General features: G+C 43.7%; 1 long non-coding RNA gene across 4 annotated transcripts; it reads right to left on the bottom strand.

Annotated features, from left to right (window-relative positions):
- Positions 1 to 10,608: 10,608 nt before the first annotated feature.
- LOC131976916 (uncharacterized) lies at positions 10,609 to 20,768 on the bottom strand. 4 transcript variants are annotated; one of them, XR_009394838.1, is made up of 3 exons: positions 20,286 to 20,768; positions 11,667 to 12,660; positions 10,609 to 11,514 (listed from the first exon to the last, which is right to left on the bottom strand). It is a non-coding gene; the product is annotated as an uncharacterized LOC131976916 (long non-coding RNA). The 4 variants fall into 4 exon arrangements; XR_009394844.1 differs by lacking the exon at positions 20,286 to 20,768 and adding an exon at positions 15,361 to 15,534; XR_009394840.1 differs by lacking the exon at positions 20,286 to 20,768 and adding an exon at positions 14,459 to 14,534.
- Between the last annotated feature and the right edge of the window lie 3,132 nt (positions 20,769 to 23,900).

The raw sequence follows: 23,900 nt of genomic DNA, 5'->3' as shown, positions 1-23,900 counted from the left end.
AGACCGGCCTGTAAAACCACTTCCACAGGAAAAAGTAACATCACAATAATGATAGTGAGCTCAGTCCTTAATACAAATATAGTGATGTCATATATTTACGGCCACAAGCGGAATTTTGGGGGCGCTGTTTCTTAGTAAAGAGAACAGTAAGGAGACCCAGTAAAAATGTAAATAAATGTAGGCCTATACATAAATAAGTAATAAATAATCGATAATTAATGTATGATTAACTAAATGAGAGTTGAAAGAGCTGATAAATATAAATATTCAATTAAACACAGAATTAAATAGGGCATAAATGTATATCATGAATTCATTTATAAATTTTGCTTTCCTTTATTCCTCCTTATATCTATTTTGTTTACTGTAAAATAGTCAACTTTTCATGTCAGAAAAACAGAAACCCCTTTTCAGCTTTGTGAGGGGTATTTTGTGGCATCTATTCTTCTTTTTATCGTTTTTATTTTTTTCAACACAAACCACTGCACACACTAGAGCAGCTGGAGCCAAAAGCTGCTTCTCCTCCATTTCGTCAATTTTTACTTAGAGCATGATGAGGGAAAAAAAATGCATGGTAGGTAAAAAATGCTAAAAGAATCTAGTTGTAGGCTTTAAAATAGTGACCCTGAAAGATTGACAGTCTTTGTAGAATCTCAGTGTGAGACTAGGCTGTGACTAAAAACTCTCAACACTTGTCTTTAGATGTGAGCAGGTGTGAGCTGATAGTCTTCCAGGAGTCTTTTCCAAATCTTTTCAAAGTCTTCTGGTGTATAGGTAGCATTATCGATTTATTTGAGAGCACGTCACAAGTGAATGTTTAGACCTGCTGTGAACTAACTGTTGACTATTACTGAAGAGAATGTGTGGATATGTTGTTGTTGTGTTAATAATGTTGTATTCCAGAGACACATTCTTTTGAATGTTTGTGGAGGTGTAATACTCTGTTGAAAATAAATATGGCACACCCAGTATTGCTGGTGCACACCCAATGTCTTTTTTCTGGCTACGCCAGTGAGCTACACAGTGTCTATGAGGAGGTTACTGCAGTAAGACAACCACTCTACATGATTTTACTTCAATCCAATCCAATCCACTTTATTTGTATAGCACATTTAAACAACAAAAACATCTCCAAAGTGCTGTACATAGAATCAACAATAAAACAAACATTTCCATATAACAATCAGCAATAAATAATAAGTGTATTACTCTAAAATGATGCTATAAATAAAACAATAAAATCAAACAGATAGTAAAATAAATAAAATACGTAGTTTGAAGTAGTCAAAGAAATAAAAGACACAGAGGACCACAAAACTCACGCAAAGTTAAAAAGCCAGGGAATAAAAATGGGCCTTAAGACGAGACTTAAAGCACTCCACCGTGGGGGCTGCTGGGACATGGAGGGGGAGGGCTGTAGTGGCAAAAAATCGTTATAAGGAGGAAAGATCACTGAGTCGTTGGAGCATAAGCAAAAAAGGTTTATTCTGATTGCAACCAGGAGAGCACAAGGTACAGTCAAAAAGTCTGCACAGAGTGAATCTGCAGACAAAGGGAGCTAACAGTTTTTATAGAGTTACAATACATGTGTGTGTGTTGGGAAGGAGGCACAGTCTTACGACCTTGAGGACTTGAGATAGCAGGCACCCTGCACAAAAACGAGAAGAAGCAGCTGTGCCCTGTTATCTTACAGGATGAAAAGGGCGGATTGTGTTCACATGAAAATGATATAAAGTTATGTGAAAATGTTCAGAAAGTTATGTGAAAATGTTCAGAAAGTTATGTGAAAATGCATACGCATGGCACTTTGTCATAACATTTCCCCCTTTTGATCCGTAAGGATCAACCAGAGAACAGATCAAACACAACCAACAAGGAAAACAAAAAAAACCCATAAAGAAATGTACAAAAGAATCACCATTAAACAGTATCAGATGAACATTCAGCACTGGTTTAAGACCAATCATCATCAATAATAGCAACAACAACAGTGAAATAGACTCAAGGGAGAGAGCAACGCTGTTTTTTTTTTTTTGTTTTTTTTTAAGGAGGACAGTCTTCTCGTGTAATGAACAAAGCACAGTGGGGCATAAAGTCAACCTACATATCAGCATCATCATTAACATCAGAGTCAGAGTCAAAAGTGGATTCAGAGAAAGTGTCAACAGAGGCAAGGGCAGACTGGAAAGCAGGAGGAAGTGGGGTGGGGTCAGGCAAGGGAATGAGTTCAGCTGAGTAGTGAACATGGAAGAAACAAAGCGTTTAAGCAGGGGGACAACACAAGTAACAAACAGGAAGAAGAAGAGCCATCAGGTGTAGGAAAGAGAGTAGGGGGAACACTATAAGGAGAGCAGGGCAAAGCAACAGAGGGTACCACAGAGGCCACAAAGGCCTGGGGCACGAAAGGGATGCCAGGGGTGGTGACGTTCCATAGCCTAAAGGTTAAGGGCTTTGAGAATCAGGAAGAAAGCAATAAACGAAAGACAAATGAAAACAAAACCCAAAGAGAAAATCAAGACAACAAGAAAAAATGTGTCACCAGATCCTGTCCTTTGTTATGGAGACCACGCTGCAGGTCGCAAAAGGAAACTATGGTAGGGTGTGAGAGCAGTGTAACTGCGTATGCCTGGGACTGGCACTTGTGATGTCACAGGTTGCTAATCCAACCTGCTAGTCGTGTCAGAGTCCAGTGTGTTGATGTGTAAATCTGTGGACAGAAGAGAGAGGGGGGAGAGACAGAGCCTAGACTAGTAGCTTGGCACCACGTGTTGCAGTCAGAGCGCTTATTACACCTCTGGCTGATCTTGGAGACTTGGCAGTCTCTTGTCGCAGGGGAGCGCTATTTCACCTCACCCTAAAGTTGGAGGCTTGGCACGCCTCAACCTTGTCCTGGCAGAGGGTCCGGAGGAGGCGGGACCTTCCTGCAGTGGTTGGCGTGGATCCAGGTGGCCCTCTCAGCAACTTTCGCGGCCGTATGGGTTGTCAGCAGGACCTGGAATGGACCCTGCCACCTCTTATGCTTCCACGACTTTGCCTGAAGTCTTTCACCACCACGTTATCACCAGGGTAGAGCTGATGGAGAGGACCGGTGGCTGGAGTTGGAAGGGCAGCAGTCACTTGTCTCCTAATGTTTGCAAGGTGTTTGGCTAGATTAGCACAATACGTTAGCATAGCATCTTCACACAGTGTGGTAGATGGAGTTGGAAACTTCAGGACGTCCACACCTACAAAGGGAGGAGCTGCAAAAATAATCTCACAAGGGCTGAGGTTAGTATTAGGTCGCTTGCGCATCCTCATGTACATAAGCACTAGAGGGAGTGCTTGTGTCCATTTGAGGCCTGTGTCTTCAGAACATTTGGCCAATTTGTTCTTCAATGTCCCGTTCTCACGCTCAACAGCGCCACCACTGGCCAGGTGGTAGGCACAAATGACACAGGCTTGGCAATGTTTTTGAGCATAGGTTGAAAAACCTTTAGTGAACCAATGTTGATCAATCATAACCTGCATCCCCCCTTTTGATGCATGGTCAAGACCATGTGTCAACTTAGCATAATGGGGAAACAGACTGCCACTGCTTCTCGTCAGAAGGAGAGGCTAGAGTCTGTACTGCAGAGAGTGAGTCGGGGACAGAGAGGGAACTGAGAGTGTGTGTGTGCCTGCTGGGGGAGCAGAAGAAGAGACGCAGCCTGCTCGTGCATTTCCTGTGGAACCAGGGTCAAAGGAGTTAGTGTGAGCAGCACATTTACACACAGCAACACACAAAACAGCTTCTAGGAGGTCAGCAATGAGAGAGTGATGTAGGATGGGCTCTCCATCACTCTTCAGGAAGCCCCTATGCTTCCAAAGGGCCTGTAATCAGAACAGGTTTGCAGTTTTTAATCAGGCCTACATCATATTTGCCATTCGCCCATAAGGAGTCAGAAACTTCCTTTAAGGCAGGGTGAACCTCAGTAGCAGACAGTAACACAGCAGTTTCCCCTTCCACCCTGTCTGCATTAATCAGTACATGCACTGATCTGAGGCAGGGGAAACTGAGTTTGCAAAATGATTTGTAAACCCCCCCCTTTTGATGAATACATCACAGCAGGGTCAGGAGTTCGTGTCCAATCGGAAAGAGTTGCGCAAAAATGTACCCATGGGCCCAAGTCTCTCCATTGGTCAGAATTTGGTTTGGAGAGTGAAATGTGTGGATGTGAACCTGGTACATGGTAAAAGGGTAACTGTTTGTCAGTCAACGTCACTGAGAGTGCACATCTCGTCTGCGACCAGTAGAGGGTGTCAGTCATGAGGTTGTCATTGACGTCAGCAAAGAAAACGTGTACAAAGTCGAGGTCATGGTCACGAGCCACGTGTGACGTGCAGTGGAGAGCCTCAGCCCGCAAAAACTGCGAAGTTGGGTTAACCAGTGAACGTGCACGTGCTGTCAGTGGCTGTGCTACATCAATAGGAATTTTCCATCGAGGAGAGTGTCGCTGCTCAGAGGCCCGCCACCAAGACCTGTTAGAGAAGGATACAGAGAAGACCTGGATTTAATCTTTGATTTTGCAACTTTATCTGTTTGTGATCCCTCTCCAGCTTTTAACAGTGTCATGGTTTGAAGGCCCTGCTTTCTTTCCCTGCGCTCACATTCATCCTCCCACACTTTCAGACATCCTACATGTTTCTCAATTTCTTTAATTTTTTTCAGTTTTAACTTTGCCTTTCTTCATCAACTTATCTTTTTCTTTCTGTGAATGTGTTTGTAATTGTTCCAACTGGTTTTTGCTCAGGGATCTCCCTTTGGGGAATCCATATTTTTCTATCCAATATGGCAAACATTCACAACATTCAGGGCCGTATTTCTTTTTAATTTGTTGTATTGTCTGACTATTTGGATCACATTGTTCAACTTTACTGCCTCGGGAACCCATTGTTTACTCTTTCAATTTAATTTATTTTATTCAGTTTCTTTAATTTAATTTAATTTATTTATGTATTTACTTTTTATTTTATTTTCCAAACTACTTTTGTTATATCTCACAGGATTTTAACCTGGTCTTAAGATAAAATCTATCTGTTATATCTCAAAGGATTTTAACCTGGTCTTAATATAACTTTATATCTCACAGGATTGTAACCTGGTCTTGATATAAAATCACACTCGGCTACTACACAGGATTTTAACCTGGTCTTAGTAGGAGTAAATCTTAGACTGCAGTAAATTATTTTAGTGAACGGGAAGTACACCAGACCAATTCTAAATGCTTTACTCCAAAGACTCAGAAATACTAAGTGACCAAAGTCATTCAATTCATCATTACTGCCAAAATAATCAGAACTATTAATCATAAAATTTTAGAAAATGGAAATTCAACATCTCACCAAAATCAGGAGAGTGTAGGTTCGGTCGGGGATCGCGCCGGAGACCATGTGAACCAGTAGCTCTGCCGCTGGGACCATATGAACCGGTGACTGCTACCGAGACCATGCGAACCGGCGACTGCCATGAGAGACCATGCGAACCGGTGACTCTGTCGCTGAGAGACCATGTGAACCGGTGACTCTGTCGCTGAGACCATGTGAACCAGTAACTCTGTCGCTGAGACCATGTGAACCAGTAACTCTGCCGCTGAGACCCTGTGAACCAGTAACTTTGTCGCTGAGACCCTGTGAACCACTAACTCTGCCTCTGAGACCATGCGAACCAGTTACTCTGCCGCTGAGACCATGCGAACCACCGACTGCCACTGAGACCATGCAAACCGGAGACTGCCACTGAGACCATGCGAACCTGCGACTGCTACTGAGACCATGCGAACCGGCGACTGCCACCGAGACCATGCGAACCGGCGACTCTGTCGCTGAGAGACCATGCGAACCGGCGACTCTGCCGCTGAGACCATGTGAACAAGTAACTTTGTCGCTGAGACCATGTGAACCAGTAACTCTGCCGCTGAGACCATGCAAACCAGTAACTGTGCCGCTGAGACCATGCGAACCGGCGACTGCCACTGAGACCATGCAAACCGGCGACTGCCACTGAGACCATGCGAACCTGCGACTGCCACCGAGACCATGCGAACCGTCGACTGCCACCGAGACCATGCAAACCGGCGACTCTGTCGCTGAGAGACCATGCGAACCTGCGACTGCTACTGAGACCATGCGAACCGGCGACTGCCACCGAGACCATGCGAACCGGTGACTCTGTCGCTGAGACCATGTGAACCAGTAACTCTGCCGCTGAGACCATGCGAACCGCCAACTGCCACTGAGACCATGCGAACCTGCGACTGCTACTGAGACCATGCGAACCGGCGACTGCCACCGAGACCATGCGAACCGGTGACTCTGTCGCTGCGACCATGTGAACCAGTAACTCTGCCGCTGAGACCATGTGAACCAGTAACTCTGCCACTGAGACCACGTGAACCTGCGACTGCTACTGAGACCATGCGAACCGCCGACTGCCACTGAGACCATGCGAACCGGCGACTCTGTCGCTGAGAGACCATGTGAACCGGTGACTCTGCCACGGAGACCATGCAAACCGGCGACTGCCACCGAGACCATGCGAACCGGCGACTGCCACCGAGACCATGCGAACCGTCGACTGCCACCGAGACCATGCGAACCGTCGACTCTGTCGCTGAGAGACCATGGGAACCGGTGACTCTGTCGCTGAGAGACCATGGGAACCAGTGACTCTGTCGCTGAGACCATGTGAACCAGTACTCTGCCGCTGAGACCATGTGAACCAGTAACTTTGTCGCTGAGACCCTATGAACCACTAACTCTGCCTCTGAGACCCTGTGAACCACTAACTCTGCCTCTGAGACCATGCGAACCAGTAATTCTGCAGCTGAGACCATGCGAACCAGCAACTCTGCCGCTGAGACCACGCTAACCACCGACTGCCACTGAGACCATGCAAACCTGCGACTGCCACTGAGACCATGCGAACCTGCGACTGCCACTGAGACCATGCGAACCGGCGACTGACACCGAGACCATGCGAACCGGCGACTCTGTAGCTGAGAGACCATGTGAACCGGTGACTCTGTCGCTGAGACCATGCGAACCAGTAACTCTGCCGCTGAGGCCATGCGAACCGCCGACTGCCACTGAGACCATGCAAACCGGAGACTGCCACTGAGACCATGCGAACCTGCGACTGCTACCGAGACCATGCGAACCGGCGACTGCCACCGAGACCATGCGAACCGGCGACTCTGTCGCTGAGAGACCATGTGAACCGGTGACTCTGCCGCTGAGACCATGTGAACAAGTAACTTTGTCGCTGAGACCATGTGAACCAATAACTCTGCCGCTGAGACCATGCGAACCAGTAACTGTGCCGCTGAGACCATGCGAACCAGCGACTGCCACTGAGACCATGCAAACCGGCGACTGCCACTGAGACCATGCAAACCTGCGACTGCCACTCAGACCATGCGAACCGTCGACTGCCACCGAGACCATGCGAACCTGCCGCGTAGCGACTGCTACCGAGACCATGCGAACCGGCGACTGCCACCGAGACCATGCGAACCGGCGACTCTGTCGCTGAGAGACCATGTGAACAGGTGACTCTGCTGCTGAGACCATGTGAACAAGTAACTTTGTCGCTGAGACCATGTGAACCAGTAACTCTGCCGCTGAGACCATGCGAACCAGTAACTGTGCCGCTGAGACCATGCGAACCGGCGACTGCCACTGAGACCATGCAAACCGGCGACTGCCACTGAGACCATGCAAACCTGCGACTGCCACTCAGACCATGCGAACCGTCGACTGCCACCGAGACCATGCAAACCGGCGACTCTGTCGCTGAGAGACCATGCGAACCGGTGACTCTGTCGCTGAGACCATGTGAACCAGTAACTCTGCCGCTGAGACCATGTGAACCAGTAACTTTGCAGCTGAGACCCTGTGAACCACTAACTCTGCCTCTGAGACCATGCGAACCAGTAACTCTGCCGCTGAGACCATGCGAACCGCCGACTGCCACTGAGACCATGCAAACCGGCGACTGCCACTGAGACCATGCGAACCTGCGACTGCCACTGAGACCATGCGAACCTGCGACTGCTACTGAGACCATGCGAACCGGCGACTGCCACCGAGACCATGCGAACCGGTGACTCTGTCGCTGAGACCATGTGAACCAGTAACTCTGCCGCTGAGACCATGTGAACCAGTAACTCTGCCGCTGAGACCATGTGAACCAGTAACTTTGCCGCTGAGACCCTGTGAACCACTAACTCTGCCTCTGAGACCATGCGAACCAGTAACTCTGCCGCTGAGACCATGCGAACCGCCGACTGCCACTGAGACCATGCAAACCGGCGACTGCCACTGAGACCATGCGAACCTGCGACTGCCACTGAGACCATGCGAACCTGCGACTGCTACTGAGACCATGCGAACCGGCGACTGCCACCGAGACCATGCGAACCGGTGACTCTGTCGCTGAGACCATGTGAACCAGTAACTCTGCCGCTGAGACCATGTGAACCAGTAACTCTGCCGCTGAGACCATGTGAACCAGTAACTTTGCCGCTGAGACCCTGTGAACCACTAACTCTGCCTCTGAGACCATGCGAACCAGTAACTCTGCCGCTGAGACCATGCGAACCGCCGACTGCCACTGAGACCATGCAAACCGCCAACTGCCACTGAGACCATGCGAACCTGCGACTGCCACTGAGACCATGCGAACCTGCGACTGCCACTGAGACCATGCGAACCGGCGACTGCCACCGAGACCATGCGAACCGGCGACTCTGTCGCTGAGAGACCATGTGAACCGGTGACTCTGTCGCTGAGAGACCATGTGAACCAGTAACTCTGCCGCTGAGACCATGTGAACCAGTAACTCTGCCACTGAGACCATGCGAACCTGCGACTGCTACTAAGACCATGCGAACCGGCGACTGCCACCGAGACCATGCGAACCTGCGACTGCTTCTGAGACCATGCGAACCGGAGACTGCCACCGAGACCATGCGAACCAGCGACTCTGTCGCTGAGAGACCATGCGAACCGGTGACTCTGTCGCTGAGACCATGTGAACCAGTAACTCTGCCGCTGAGACCATGTGAACCAGTAACTCTGCCGCGGAGACCATGCGAACCGCCGACTGCCACTGAGACCATGCGAACCGGCGACTGCCACCGAGACCATGCGAACCAGCGACTCTGTCGCTGAGAGACCATGTGAACCGGTGACTCTGTCGCTGAGACCATGTGAACCAGTAACTCTGCCGCTGAGACCATGTGAACCAGTAACTCTGCCACTGAGACCATGCAAACCTGCGACTGCCACCGAGACCATGCGAACCGGCGACTGCCACCGAGACCATGCGAACCGGCGACTGCCACCGAGACCATGCGAACCGGCGACTGCCACCGAGACCATGCGAACCGGCGACTGCCACCGAGACCATGCGAACCGGCGACTGCCACCGAGACCATGCGAACCGGCGACTCTGTCGCTGAGAGACCATGTGAACCGGCGACTCTGTCGCTGAGACCATGCGAACCAGTAACTCTGCCACTGAAACCATGCGAACCGCCGACTGCCACTGAGACCATGCAAACCGGCGACTGCCACTGAGACCATGCAAACCGGCGACTGCCACTGAGACCATGTGAACCTGCGACTGCTACTGAGACCATGCGAACCGGCGACTGCCACCGAGACCATGCGAACCGGCGACTCTGTCGCTGAGAGACCATGTGAACCAGTGACTCTGTCGCTGAGACCATGTGAACCAGTAACTCTGCCACTGAGACCATGTGAACCGGCGACTGCCACTGAGACCATGCGAACCTGCGACTGCTACTGAGACCATGCGAACCGGCGACTGCCACCGAGACCATGCGAACCGGTGACTCTGTCGCTGAGACCATGTGAACCAGTAACTCTGCCGCTGAGACCATGTGAACCAGTAACTCTGCCACTGAGACCATGCGAACCTGCGACTGCTACTGAGACCATGCGAACCGGCGACTGCCACCGAGACCATACGAACCTGCGACTGCTTCTGAGACCATGCGAACCGGCGACTGCCACTGAGACCATGCGAACCGGCCACTCTGTCGCTGAGAGACCATGTGAACCGGTGACTCTGTCGCTGAGACCATGTGAACCAGTAACTCTGCCGCTGAGACCATGCGAACCAGTAATTGTGCCGCTGAGACCATGCGAACCGGCGACTGCCACTGAGACCATGCAAACCGGCGACTGCCACTGAGACCATGCGAACCTGCGACTGCTACTGAGACCATGCGAACCGTCGACTGCCACCGAGACCATGCGAACCGGCGACTCTGTCGCTGAGAGACCATGTGAACCGGTGACTCTGTCACTGAGACCATGTGAACCAGTAACTCTGCCGCTGAGACCATGCGAACCAGTAACTTTGTCGCTGAGACCCTGTGAACCACTAACTCTGCCTCTGAGACCATGCGAACCAGTAACTCTGCCGCTGAGACCATGTGAACTGCAGACTGCCACTGAGACCATGCAAACCGGCGACTGCCACTGAAACCATGCGAACCTGCGACTGCTACTGAGACCATGCGAACCGGCGACTGCCACTGAGACCATGCGAACCTGCGACTGCTACTGAGACCATGCGAGACGAGGAAGACCACTTTTTAGTTTTAGACTTATCTTTTCTTTTCTCTTTGTTTTTACATAATTTCATATGAAAAATACTACGTATCAATTTCTTTAAGTGAGATTTCAATTTAAGGTTAAAAAATAAATATTTCACCTGAAATTAATATATTATTAATGTAGGCTTATTAAGGATGTTTAACCCATCATTTCAGGACTGTCAATATTTTTTTATTTTATCCAATGAGACTTGAAGTTTATTATTGTGTTTGTGGTAATCTACATTTGAATGTCATTATAGTTATGTTTTAGAAGATAAAACTAATGTTAATTGCAAAATGAATGTCATTGAAAATAATGTTAATGTCATTGAAAGGCCTTGAAAATCTACCATTGCTTTTTTTGTTTGTTTGATGTGCTTCTCTCGGGGTCAGGAATTGCAAAACTATCGTAACATTTTGAAGCAACCAAGTAGATTGATACTTGTGTATACAGATAGCTTTCCCCTGAGACACCGGTGTTTGTCTCTTGCATGCAATGTTTAGACTTACCTTCTCCGCCCCCTCCCCAGAAACAACAATTACAAATCTCACAAAAGTTTTGTTAATCTAAAAAGTTTCCATCAAGATGTAACCTCTCCTTGGATGGAAGTGCGTGCAATGGTTGGTCTAAAAAAAAGAAGATGATGTTTAGTATGATTGATTTGCATTAAGTTATGTATTTAAATATACATTTCATGTTTGTGTTTGTTGAAATGGAAGACATACAATGTTTTGTGTATCACTTTGTGCAGAATTTACAATTGAAGAATTTTTTAAAAAGCCTATCTTTTCAACTGGTGAATGGGGGCAAGTGGGTCCAGAGGTCATCCAGCTGTTCTTGGACTGTGGGGGTGTCTGTAATTTCAACCTGATGACACACAATACCAAATGTATTCATACATTATAAATACTCAATTGTGAATTAATATTTTATTATTCAAAGGAAGTAGTTAAGACAGCAGATTGTATTATCAGGCCATGTCTGTGTCCACTGTGATGGGGAAAAAAACAAACCCATACCTTGTAGACTGGAGAAGGAGTTGTGGGTGCGTTATCCATCATCCACAGCCGGCTGGTTGACGGAGGTCTTTGAGGTACCCCATGGTCGGAAGTGGTTGGGCTAAGTGGGGCAGGATCTGCAAGGTTGAGACTTGTCCAACGCACTTTCTGAGCGCGGCATCTTGGAAGCAGTGGTCTTCCTCGTCTCACTTGGTCCTGCAATATACAATAGCCTGTACAACAATAACTCACAAAATAACACAATTGTAACAATAATATGCAACTCTAAGTGATCTGAACTAAATTAATTTGCTAACTTAACTGTCCCTAGATCAGCATAAAAAGCTAAACTATACAAACTAAATACTCTACTATAAACCTAACCTACTCCTAACCTAACCTAAATATAAATGTGCAAAAAATATGAAAAGTTAGCTTAGTCTGTCTTGAAGATGCTGGACACAGGAAACCTGGAAAAGTTAGAAAATACAGTGACTTCTATACTATATTGAGGACCACATGCTGAAAAATCTGCATCATGTGAAATACTTATTCTGATGTGAAACAACAACATGATGATGGCTTCTCAGGTTTTAGCCTACAAAATAAATAAATACATTAATGAGACAGCAATACTTAATTAGATGAGTTTGACCAAGCGTCAATTAATGAATGAACATTATTGTTACCAATTTTTTTTACTAGTTACTAGTTTTTGTACTAATAATCTATTTTCTCCCATTCTCTGATTTAAAAATGAATAAATACATGAATAATACTAATAATATTGATTATCCCAAATACACCTTTCCTTCAGATATATTTGTATATCACTATACATGACATCACAGAACAATGGTTGAAAGTTCTTTATGAATAATAATTTCAGTGTTTCTCAACATTACAAAAGCATTTTTTTTAAATTGCTTACCTGAAAAGGTGAAGACAAACAACTGAATGCTGAAGGTCAACGAAGAACTGGATACTCAAGTCTCTTAGGTGAAGTAGTGTTTATCTAGAGCAGGATGACAACCGTGAGCATTGCAGCAATGTAATAATAATGTGTAATTAATGTTTTAAATAACTGAATTAATGCATCACTTATTCATAAAAATCAGTATGAAGCTGAATATAATCATTAGAATTAAATACACACATAGCACCTCTAGAAACACAGCAAAATTTTCAGCATATGTGCCCCTCTGCATCCTTTATAGATTATATCAATTTTAACTTTCTTCATACATTTTTACGTGTTTTATACATTTTTATAGCACCCATGGTCCTCATGGTCCTTTTCATATTTTTTTCATTAATATTGGTCAATTTTATTCAAATATACAAATATCAAAACATAAGTTTCACTAAAAGTTGACATGACCTACTCTGTGCATTCCCATCAAGAATTATTTTTTTCCATTACTATTGAAAAAAGTATTCAGGGTTTTTTTTTTTTTTACTTTTTTCTCTCTTGAAATGAGGCCTAATTTAAGCCATTAATGGCTATGACTCTGGTATTACAAATACACCTTATTACATAATAACCTACATGATTAAAGCCTACAATGAAAATGCTTCACAGCACCACTTGAGGACACACACACACACAAATTAATCCAAAACTGTTTAAGCCTACATTTTCAACTTCCAATCAATCTCTCTCTCTCTCTCTCTCTCTCTCTCTCTCTCTGTCTCTCTCTCTCTCACACACACACACACACACACACACACACACACACACACACACACAGAGTACATTAATATTAGTCACAGGAGCACATACTTCAGGTACCAGTTGACATGACAAATTGGAAAAAAGAAATGGTAATAGTTTGGGTAATAGTCTGCTAACAGTAGTGAGTAACATTGACATTGACACAATGTAAATCTTAAATGGTGAAGTAAACTACCAGTTCATCATTACAGTAAATTTCTACAGCCCTGACTCCATGGTTAAATGTATATTCCCATGATTATCTTTTCTTTTTAACCTCTCATTACCAAGTGACATGAGTTTCAGTTTAATATTATCCAAATACACCGAATGTTCAAATTTAGCCATTGATGAGTATGACATTGGTATTACTATTACACCTTATTACATAAGAATACCAAAACATCCTCACAAAAAACAGGACAGGATTATCAAGAAGCTACCATCAAAATCCACATACAATTAGCTACATATCACAGTTTTAAAAAAAAAAATAGTCAGGCCAACATTGTACACAAACCCTACATTAAAAATGGCATTTAGACAACATTAATCAAGGAAAATAGCATAAGCTGGCAATTTTTTAGCATTATTATATTATTATTAGCATAATGACACCTTCCCAGATAGACACAAGACAAAACACAGCAATCATAAACTGTTGTGGCCTAGATTATCAACTCACAATGCATTGTAGGCTGTCTGTCAGTAGCATCAAATCAGTCAAACCATGCAATGCACTCTTAGAATCAATAGTGTTTGCTAACACCAGACACATCTACTGTTATAACAACTGTTAGCATCATGGTAACTGTAACATGGAGTAACTGTAAAGATATCCTGCCTCGACGGACCATTTATAAATTGCTTCGACATGATGCTAAAGCTAGCTCGCTAGAGAACGCTAGCTCAGACCTAAGACCAGTAGCCGCGAATAAATTAGCAAAATGAAATGACAAACATCCTCCAAATGAAACTCAAATAACTTGCAACTACATTTCACAAAATTTTCGACAGTAGTTTAAAAGTTCAAATATGAAAATGCTAACATTATAAGGCACAATTGTAACGGTAGTATGCTAGCAGTATGTCTTCTTACGTCAGACGAAAAGCCAGAGAGGCCGAGTCCCGCCAGCCAAGCCAAAACACAAGAAGCCAATCAGATTCGCCCATAGACTGTATATTTTATACAGTCTATGGATTCGCCCCATAACTGTGCTCCAATCCTGTGATTCCCAACAGCTGTTCCGCGGCACACAAGTGTGCCGTAAGAAATCATCAGGTGTGCCGTGGAAGATTATCCAATCTCTAAGTGAGCGGCGTGAAGTGAGAGGCAGAACAATTAAATGCTCTTCCAACAGAGCGCAGTGTATCAGTGAATCTCGCGAATTCACGCGGAATCAAGTGATATAACCGGAAGAGAATCAACATCTCATTAATGACTGGAGACAAATCCAGGGACTCTGCTCTATGAAATCTTCCTCCAGAAAATGCTAACTACAGACGCTGGAGTGTTTTTAATTTCACCGCCGTTATAACCGGAGCTCTACTGAGAGCACAACACTCAGTACAGTACAGCGGCATCAATCCACCGCAGTGACAGACAGGCAGTGAGACAGGTCAAGTGAAGTCAGCAGGTATTAAGTCATCAACTATGTCCATACTCCAAAACAAACCGTATACACAAACACAATAATTGAAACGCAGCTGTCCGACTCTGTCCCTCTGTGAGCCTCTTATTAAACACACCTTTCACCTCAAACAGCAGCCCTCATAAATACCCTCACCACTCTGAGCCTAAACATGAACATATCTGCAGCTCAGGATTGGTCTGAAATGACTCAAAAATGAAAAAGTAACCACAATAATATAAAAAAACCCCACCTGTCTTAAAACCCAAATAATTCCACATCAACATCATTTAATTTCTTGGCCAGAGGAGCTCATCACAGCTGATGCAAACCTCTAAAGAAATGATTATTTTTACTTATTATTTCTTACCGTGACTCCACGTTCTCCACGTCAGTCAGTCGGGTTATCCTAAATTCCGCGACCTCCCTCACCACATCTTGCAGGCTATATTCTTGTGATGTGTGCAGTTTAGCATGCGCTATTCCTTTACTTGGCCTAACTGCTTCAAATGCGTCTCCATGTGTAGTGGCAGATTTTTAAAATAAAAAAAAGCAGCTTCTGCTCAACAGAAGTATTGACAGTAGCTGGCTAAAAAAAAAAATCATGTTGTCACCCAGACTTCTCAGACATGTTTTGCATCACACTCTTTTGTCCACAAGAAAACGTGTTCTTTCAACCTAGCCGGTGTTACATCCCTACTGGTTTCCACACCAACTGGTTTCCGTACGCGTGCGTGCGTCAACATCAGCAGCTGTGGCCCCGCTCTGTCGGCAGATTCGTCACATATTTATAAACATAATACCTGGCGTTTTACGAGTCGCATCTCCTATCTACTGGGGAGAACATCGTTTAATAAGTGAACACTACATCACAGCTGCCTATAAAAAAAAGAAATGTATGAAAATAAAATGTTTGAGAGATCGCTAAGAGCTGGATTCGAACTCACCTAAGCAAAATTAAATAGCACATTATCCATCAGCTATACAGGTTGAACCATTCGTCTTCTTTTGGTCTGCGTGACTTCAATTATGTATCCTTCAAGTTGCTTACGTCAGTGTCCAGGTAACATTTTGTTTCGGCCCGATCTAAACCAACTGGTTTCCTTGAGCTGAACATAAACAAATACCGAACGTATTTATCACGTTTCTCCCTCTCTCTCTCTCACTGCCCGTGTCTCGACCGAGGCCATGTCATATTAACCACTTTATGAACCCCATATAGTGGGGCGGATTAGCTCAATATTTTACAACAATCGTTCACTTTGTGATAAAAGCATGAAATTTGGTAGATGTGTTGGTGAATATGTTTCGAACAAATCTGGATATTGGGCCACCTCAAAAGCGCCCCCTAGTGGCCGTGGCAGGCATTTGTTATACGAATAAATCAATGATGAATAAACACTGCCCTTTTAATAATACCAACTGGTGATGAATTGTATATTGTTGGAAAGCCTGATTAGTCACCTTTACAACGAGGTACAGCTTGTAAGGATCGTGCATTCATGGAATGAGCAACGGGGCTAAACGTGTGGGTAGCACCCCCCAAAAATGTACATCCCCTGTGTAGTGGGGCGGATTAGTTCATTTTGTGATAAAAGCATCAAATTTGGTACACTCATTGCTGAATACATGTTTAATGAATCTGGATATTGGGCCATCGCAAAAAAAATTCTGATGGCTGTGGCGGCCATTTTTAAAAATGGCCGCCGGTGGTTACTGGCGTGGAATGCTTTGCCTACCCTACAGCTGCTGTTTCATGTTTTCAGCACCACAAATATAATTTAGAGACATGTTAAAGTGACAAAAGCTTTATTACAGTCTAATAGAAAAGAACATTAACTTTGTATAACATTTTATTAGGTCTTGATATTCCCATTCACAGGCTACGGCCTCCTCTTTGGCTTGTATTCTTCTGTTGCTCCTTAAAAAGAAAAAATAATTTTCAATATTGTATGACCTGCAACAATAAAAACAAAACACATTTAGACAGAGAAAAAAATCATACATTTTAAAAATTCTACTAGGGTTACTTGTAGCAGGTTACTCTTTCTGGCAAAATCCTTGTTCTGAGGTGTGTGACTTAGTCAGGCGGCTTAGCCAAATAAAGGGGACGCGCCGGACAAGAGCACCACATTTTTTCCACATACTCTCTATCATTATAGGTTTCAATTTTTAGTAGGAGCCACTTCATCAAGATTGCGGTGATGGCAGCCATATAAAGTCTATGAGAAATGCTATATCTTCCAAGCCACTTAGAAGGTCAATCTTGGAGTCAAAATATACATTTTCTAGGTCCAGGAATCATTTAAAGCTATTGAGAATATCACTAGATGATTTTTTGATCAAATAGATATATTCATTTTCACTCAGACTGGGCAACTCGCTTCAAGTGCTGCAGGGTATCCTGAGTTGAAACTGTTTGGAACCAATGTTCACGGGAGAGTGTGGATTAGCTGCCGTGTACACTGCTCAAAAAAATCAAGGGTACGCTTTAATCTCATGTCAGATCTTGATCAACAAATTATTTACAGTGAGTCATCCAGTGATATTCTCAATAGCTTTAAATGATTCTTTGACCCAGAAAATGTATATTTTGACACCAAGATTGACCTTCTAAGTGGCTTGGAAGATCTATTGGTTCTCATAGACTTATGGCTTATATGGCTGCCGTCTCCTATCTGCAATCTTGATGAAGTGGCTCCTACCAAAAGTTGAAACCTTTGGTGATAGAGAGCATGTGGAAAAATGTTGGTGCTTTTGTCCGGCGTGTCCCTTTCTTCTCAAATCTGGTCCTAAGCCGCCTGACTAACTGTGATGGAGTTATACAATACATTTAAAAAAAGAAAAAAAGAACCACATGGGCAAAGGAGACATTACATATAGTGTGTGTGCGTGTGTGTGTGTGTGTGCAGAGAGAGATGTCCACATTCCACAGGACATAATTTAACAGTGTCTTATTAAGCTTTCACACCCAACAGCCACTGATACATGTTCCAAGCTAACTAGCTAGCTTAAGTACCTATTTTTGCTATCTTGCTAATTTACTTTTCCGCCAAGGCCCATGATGATTGTTTTTCTCTTTAGCCTTTATGATGTTCATAACATATTTTATTCATAATTATAACAGGTGAAATAAAATATTTAGACATACCTTGATGGACAGTCCACTGCACTGATTGTCCCAGGAAGCAAATGCTAGCTAGCTCGTTTGCTAGCTAGCTCGATGGCTAGCCTGATTGTGGTGGGGCAGGAAAAATAACTGAAAGAGTGTCTAACTGGATTTTTGTTAATTTAATATGTGTATTTACATTTTTTAATTTACGTTTGTATATTTAGTTTACATTTTTTAAATATTTTAAGAAATAATTTAAATATTTTTTGTAATTTTAACGAAGAAAATGACTGCTATGGCCACTAGGGGGTGAATTTGCGATGGCCTAATATACAGATTTGTTTGAAACATATCCACCAACACATCCACCACATTGTGTGCTTCTATCACAAAAGAAACAATTCTTGTGATTTATTGAGCTAACCCGCCCCACAGGGGATGTACATTTTTGGGGGGTGCTACCCACACGTTTAGCCCCGTTGCTCATTCCATGAATGCACGATCCTTACAAGCTGTACCTCGTTGTAAAGGTGACTAATCAGGCTTTCCAACAATATACAATTCATCACCAGTTGGTATTATTAAAAGGGCAGTTTTTATTCATCATTGATTTATTTGTATAACAAATGCCTGCCACGGCCACTAGGGGGCGCTTTTGAGGTGGCCCAATATCCAGATTTGTTCGAAACATATTCACCAACACATCTACCAAATTTCATGCTTTTATCACAAAGTGAACGATTGTTCAGCTAATCCGCCCCACTAATATGAAACATATTGTGACAAATAAATATGAGCCACATATGAAACATATTGTGGCATATAAATACTTTTAAAAGTGAAGATCTAACTAGCCAATTTTAAAAGTAATACTTTTAAATACCTTTAAAAGTATTTATATGCCACAATATGTTTCATATGTGGCTCATAAAGTGGTTAATTGGACGGTAGCCTCGGTCAAGACAGGGGCAGTGAGTGAGCGAGGGAGGAACTTGATAAATATGTTCGGTAATTTTCTCTGTTCAGCTCAAGGTAACCAGTTGTTTTAGGTCAAGCCAAAACAAAATGTTACCTGGACACTGAGGTAGGCAATTTCATGAATATATAATTGAAGCTCAGAAATATTGAGGAGCCCAAGTGGCTTACACCGTGTAGCGTCAGTCTCGCAAGCTTTTTATTTTTTTCTGTGGCAAGTTCGAATCTATCTTTTAAACTCGTTTTCCGTGCTAAATGTTGATTAGCTACTTTACTGCTCCATCCGGATTATGATGTACAGTCGGAACATAATTACAAGACGTGTGCGTGGACATTGTGCATTTGAAAAGCATGGACATACACAAGTTCGAGTATTTTGACCAGAGAAGTATTGTCTGAATTAGATCATCACTTTTTAAAAGTATTTATTTGTCACAATATGTTTCATATGGGGTTCATAAAGTGGTTAATATGACATGGCCTCGGTCGAGACACGGGCAGTGAGAGAGAGAGAGGGAGAAACGTGATAAATACGTTCGGTATTTGTTTATGTTCAGCTCAAGGAAACCAGTTGGTTTAGATCGAGCCGAAACAAAATGTTACCTGGACACTGACGTAAGCAACTTGAAGGATACATAATTGAAGTCACGCAGACCAAAAGAAGACGAATGGCTCAACCTGTATAGCTGATGGATAATGTGCTATTTAATTTTGCTTAGGTGAGTTCGAATCCAGCTCTTAGCGATCTCTCAAACATTTTATTTTCATACATTTCTTTTTTTTATAGGCAGCTGTGATGTAGTGTTCACTTATTAAACGATGTTCCCCCCAGTAGATAGGAGATGCGACTCGTAAAACGCCAGGTATTATGTTTATAAATATGTGACGAATCTGCCGACAGAGCGGGGCCACAGCTGCTGATGTTGACGCACGCACGCGTACGGAAACCAGTTGGTGTGGAAACCAGTAGGGATGTAACACCGGCCATTTGATGTCATTGTTAGCTAACGCTAATGTTAGCTAGTAATTAGCTATTACCGTTAGCATGGAGCGACATAAACTAAAACGTTTTCGTCTGATAACTATTGAAAATGGAAACATTGTTCGCATCTTCTCCATCATATTCATGTCTCACGTTTAGCGTTTATTTATTATATTTTACGTAAACCACCGGCGATTACTGACGTTAGTTAGCTTGACCTAGTTACCTGCTGTTGACAGGACGCTCCGGTGTCTCCGCTCGGACATCCTTCAGCTCGGACATCCTTCAGGGACAGCACGTCCTCTTCCCGGCACAGTACTCCAAATGTGCGAACATTTGTTTAACATGCTTCACCACGCATGGTATGGTCCAGGTCAGCCTCCTGACAGCAGATTCAGACTCAGGACACAACGACACCAGGTGCTGCCGAGCTCCGCCCCCCAGACGAGCTCCGGCTCCACATCCTCCTCTCTCCGGACCACCGCTCCAGTCTCTGATCAGAAAGTCTTCCAATGTTTGTGGGCTGTCTGAGAAGACTGATATAAATTAAGACGACCGCCATCCTCTGCTTCAGAGAGACAGCCTGCACCGCTGGACTGCAGGTCTCTGCTCGGTGTCACGGCAAACCCATGGATCTAACACTTGAACTACTGTATGATCATTTAGAAACAAGAAACAGCATTTTTTTAACCTTTTCATTATCAGTGATGAAACGTAGAGTTGTGGTCGTGAACGTCATGAAACAACCGTTGTTGTTTAATTGATGCCGCCGCTACCAGCTGTCAGCAGTAAACTGAAAAGGCACCCACGTGGAGGGCTGGAAAATGACCAATCATAAGAGGCCTGGGGTCAGCCTTGGCCCCGCCCCCAACGCCATATCCTTCACTCAGTTGCTGAATATGTGCGCGAAGATCAAACAATGACTCAAATATGACGCTTTAGTCCACCTCTGCCTGCTCACTGTGGCGGAACTGTCTCCACCAGCAGTTCATTTCAGTTGATTGCTCTGCTGTGAGTGGTCAACTCCACCTGGCCACCTGGTTGCTTAGCTACCAAAGCCTCCCCCCCCCCCCCCCCCCCCCCCAAGACAGACATTCTAATTTAAAGGACATGGTGTTTTTTCATAAAGCATGATACCTTATAACTTGACCATACATTGTCCAATCTGCCTCAAACTTGTCATGCATGATGATGGTTCATCACTGACCAGTTCTACACAACACTATTTAATAAATTCCCGCCCTTTTTGATTAGCCACGCCCCCTTTCATAACTAATAAACTGTTTGTCCTAGAAACTTGTATAAGGTGTCAGATTACTCGGCATAGAGTTCCTGTTTAATAGGTGGTTGATTACCCCGCCCCTTTTGATCAGCCACGCCCCCTTTACTAACTAATGAACGTTTGTCCTAGAAACTTGTATGAGGTGTCTGTGAACTCAGGACAGAGTCCCTGTTTAACTGCTGATTTAATCAACGAGAATCAAGGGCCAGAGGCAAGCACACAATCAAAATTTCTTTAGAAATTTTCTAGTTTATTTTACTATCTGTTTGGTTTTACTGTAGCTTAAGGCTACAAGAAGTTATTTCTTCCTGCAGCCATGGGGGACAGAACCCAATGTATGTCCTTTGTATTCCGGTATCCATGTTCCTGACTGTCATTATTGTCATGTCTGATTTCCATCAGAGGTTGATTTAACTATGGTATATGTTCCTTTTCAATTTTCATGTCCCACACCATTACTTCTAGTTTGTGAACTGAATGTTGCAATTCTTCCAAGGGACAGGAGGTTACAACTGAGAAGTAGAGAGTCACCATCACATAGATAAATATCAATTAGACCCATTGTGTTTGAGCGAACCTCTCATTCCCGGGGTCTGAAGAATTCAATATGTTCTTGTGGCTACCACCACAGGGAGCCTGTTGTCAAGGGCAGCTATTCTCAAACTTGGGGTCCCAACCCCAATTGGGATCGCGAGATGATTTCTGGGGGTCGCCAAATCATTTTGGAAGTCAGCTCGGTCTCCACTGTGTTAAAGTGTTCATGTGTTTTAGTCTTTTTGGTAATTTTGTGTTTTTTTAGTCATTTTGTGTCTTTTTTGGGGGGTAATTTTGTGTCTTTTCTGGTCATTTTGTTTCTTTTTGTGGTCATTTTTTGTCATTTTGTAGTCGATTTGAGTCCCTTTTTGCTTAATTTTATGTCTTTTTTATGTCTTTTTTTTTTTTTATCATTTTGTGTCATTTTGAGGTCAATTTGATTTTTTTTTTGGGTAATTTTGTGACAAATCCCAAAGTAGCAAGTTATTACTTTCCAAGGAGTCTCTGGCTTGAAGCTGACTGTTACACACTCAGGAGGTCAGAATGGACCTTTAAACTTATAGCAAAGGACTTAGATTAAAACTAACAATAAAATATAAAAAAAATATATAAATGCACAGACAGAGAGATGTTTTAGTTGTTCTCTGCTTCATTATTTGTCCAAAATTTGTCGCATCAACTAAGTTTGTATGATCTGAACTGTGAGATTCTGTTCAGTGAGGGGGGGTCACAGACAAAAATTTGGGGTCGCGACTCAAAAAGGTTGAGAACAACTGGTCCAGGGTATGGTATATTACACAGCTATCTTTTTTTGCCGAGTATTTAAAGAAGAAAGTCAATGAATGCCAGATTCCTATTGGCTTAACAAGGGAGAGTTGACTGGGGTGTGGATTTTGAACATTAAAATATAGACTCAAATGAAGCAGACGATTTTTATGGCAGATTGCCACACAACATGGGCTACTGCAAGCAAAAGTGGCCCAAATCTGTTTTGTTTTTTTTGCTTATATGTATCTGTTTTTGTTTTGTTTTGTATAGTATGGAGCAGAGAGGATGGAATCTAATTTTTTTTCAAATCAGAACCGGGTCTCTTTGTGATCCTAAATCGGATATAGATCTGATGTTTTCCAATGCGACCTCAGGCTGAACAGTCATGTCGCATTTCACAGTGGTCACAATTCAGGACTGTAAGTTCACACGCAGTCTGATATGAACCACATTTATAAAACAATGTGAACACGGCTGTGAACGGCAGGCAGCTCAATCTTAAACAGTACAAGTTAACACTGGCGTGAGACAACAGAAAATCTAAAGGCCGGTGTTGTGTCCTTGCTGGTTTTCACACTAACTGGTTGCCATAGGCAATGATCTGCGCATTTTCTGTTACGCATGAGCTGTCCGTGGTACTGAAACCACTTGCTGTTAATGTGAGAATTCTGTCTGATGCAGGCCTATGTTATGCTGTGCGTTGACACCTTATCTACCGTTTAATACTGTAAGAAATAAAGCACGAAAATCATAAAAATCTAAGTGCAATCAGCACTTGTAGGAAGGTGGGTTGCATTGCATTTCTGTGTCATGTGCTATAGTTGAGCCGCAAATATAACGACCACCCATGTCCGACTGGTCCCTTCTGCTACATCATCATAAACAACACAACGAAGAGTTCCAGGGTGTGGAGAGGCTCATCCCACATGGGCTGGGTTACAAATACAATTAAACATTTATTTCCTTTCTTACATACATGTTTATATTTTTTTGTAACAAAATATGTTTTTATCATACTTGGCTGGGTGGGCCAGTGAATAAAATGGGCGGGCCCTTTGCTGGCTACGTGTCTGGACTACAGATCTCCAGAAAATTATCTCGTTATCTCAAGAAAACAAATGAAATTAACTCGTTATCATGAGAAAAAAATATATGAATGCATGGCCGTTCACCTAATAAGGTAAGATATCTATCTACCCACCTTTGAAGAAGCAGCAAAAACTATGTAAAACAACCTGTTATTGTCTAGGGCAGGGA

This window comes from Centropristis striata, chromosome 1 (genome assembly GCF_030273125.1).
Source record: "Centropristis striata isolate RG_2023a ecotype Rhode Island chromosome 1, C.striata_1.0, whole genome shotgun sequence".
Lineage (NCBI taxonomy): Eukaryota > Metazoa > Chordata > Actinopteri > Perciformes > Serranidae > Centropristis > Centropristis striata.
The sequence above is the reverse complement of the archived record's forward strand: the minus strand, read 5'-3'. Positions and strand labels throughout refer to the sequence as shown.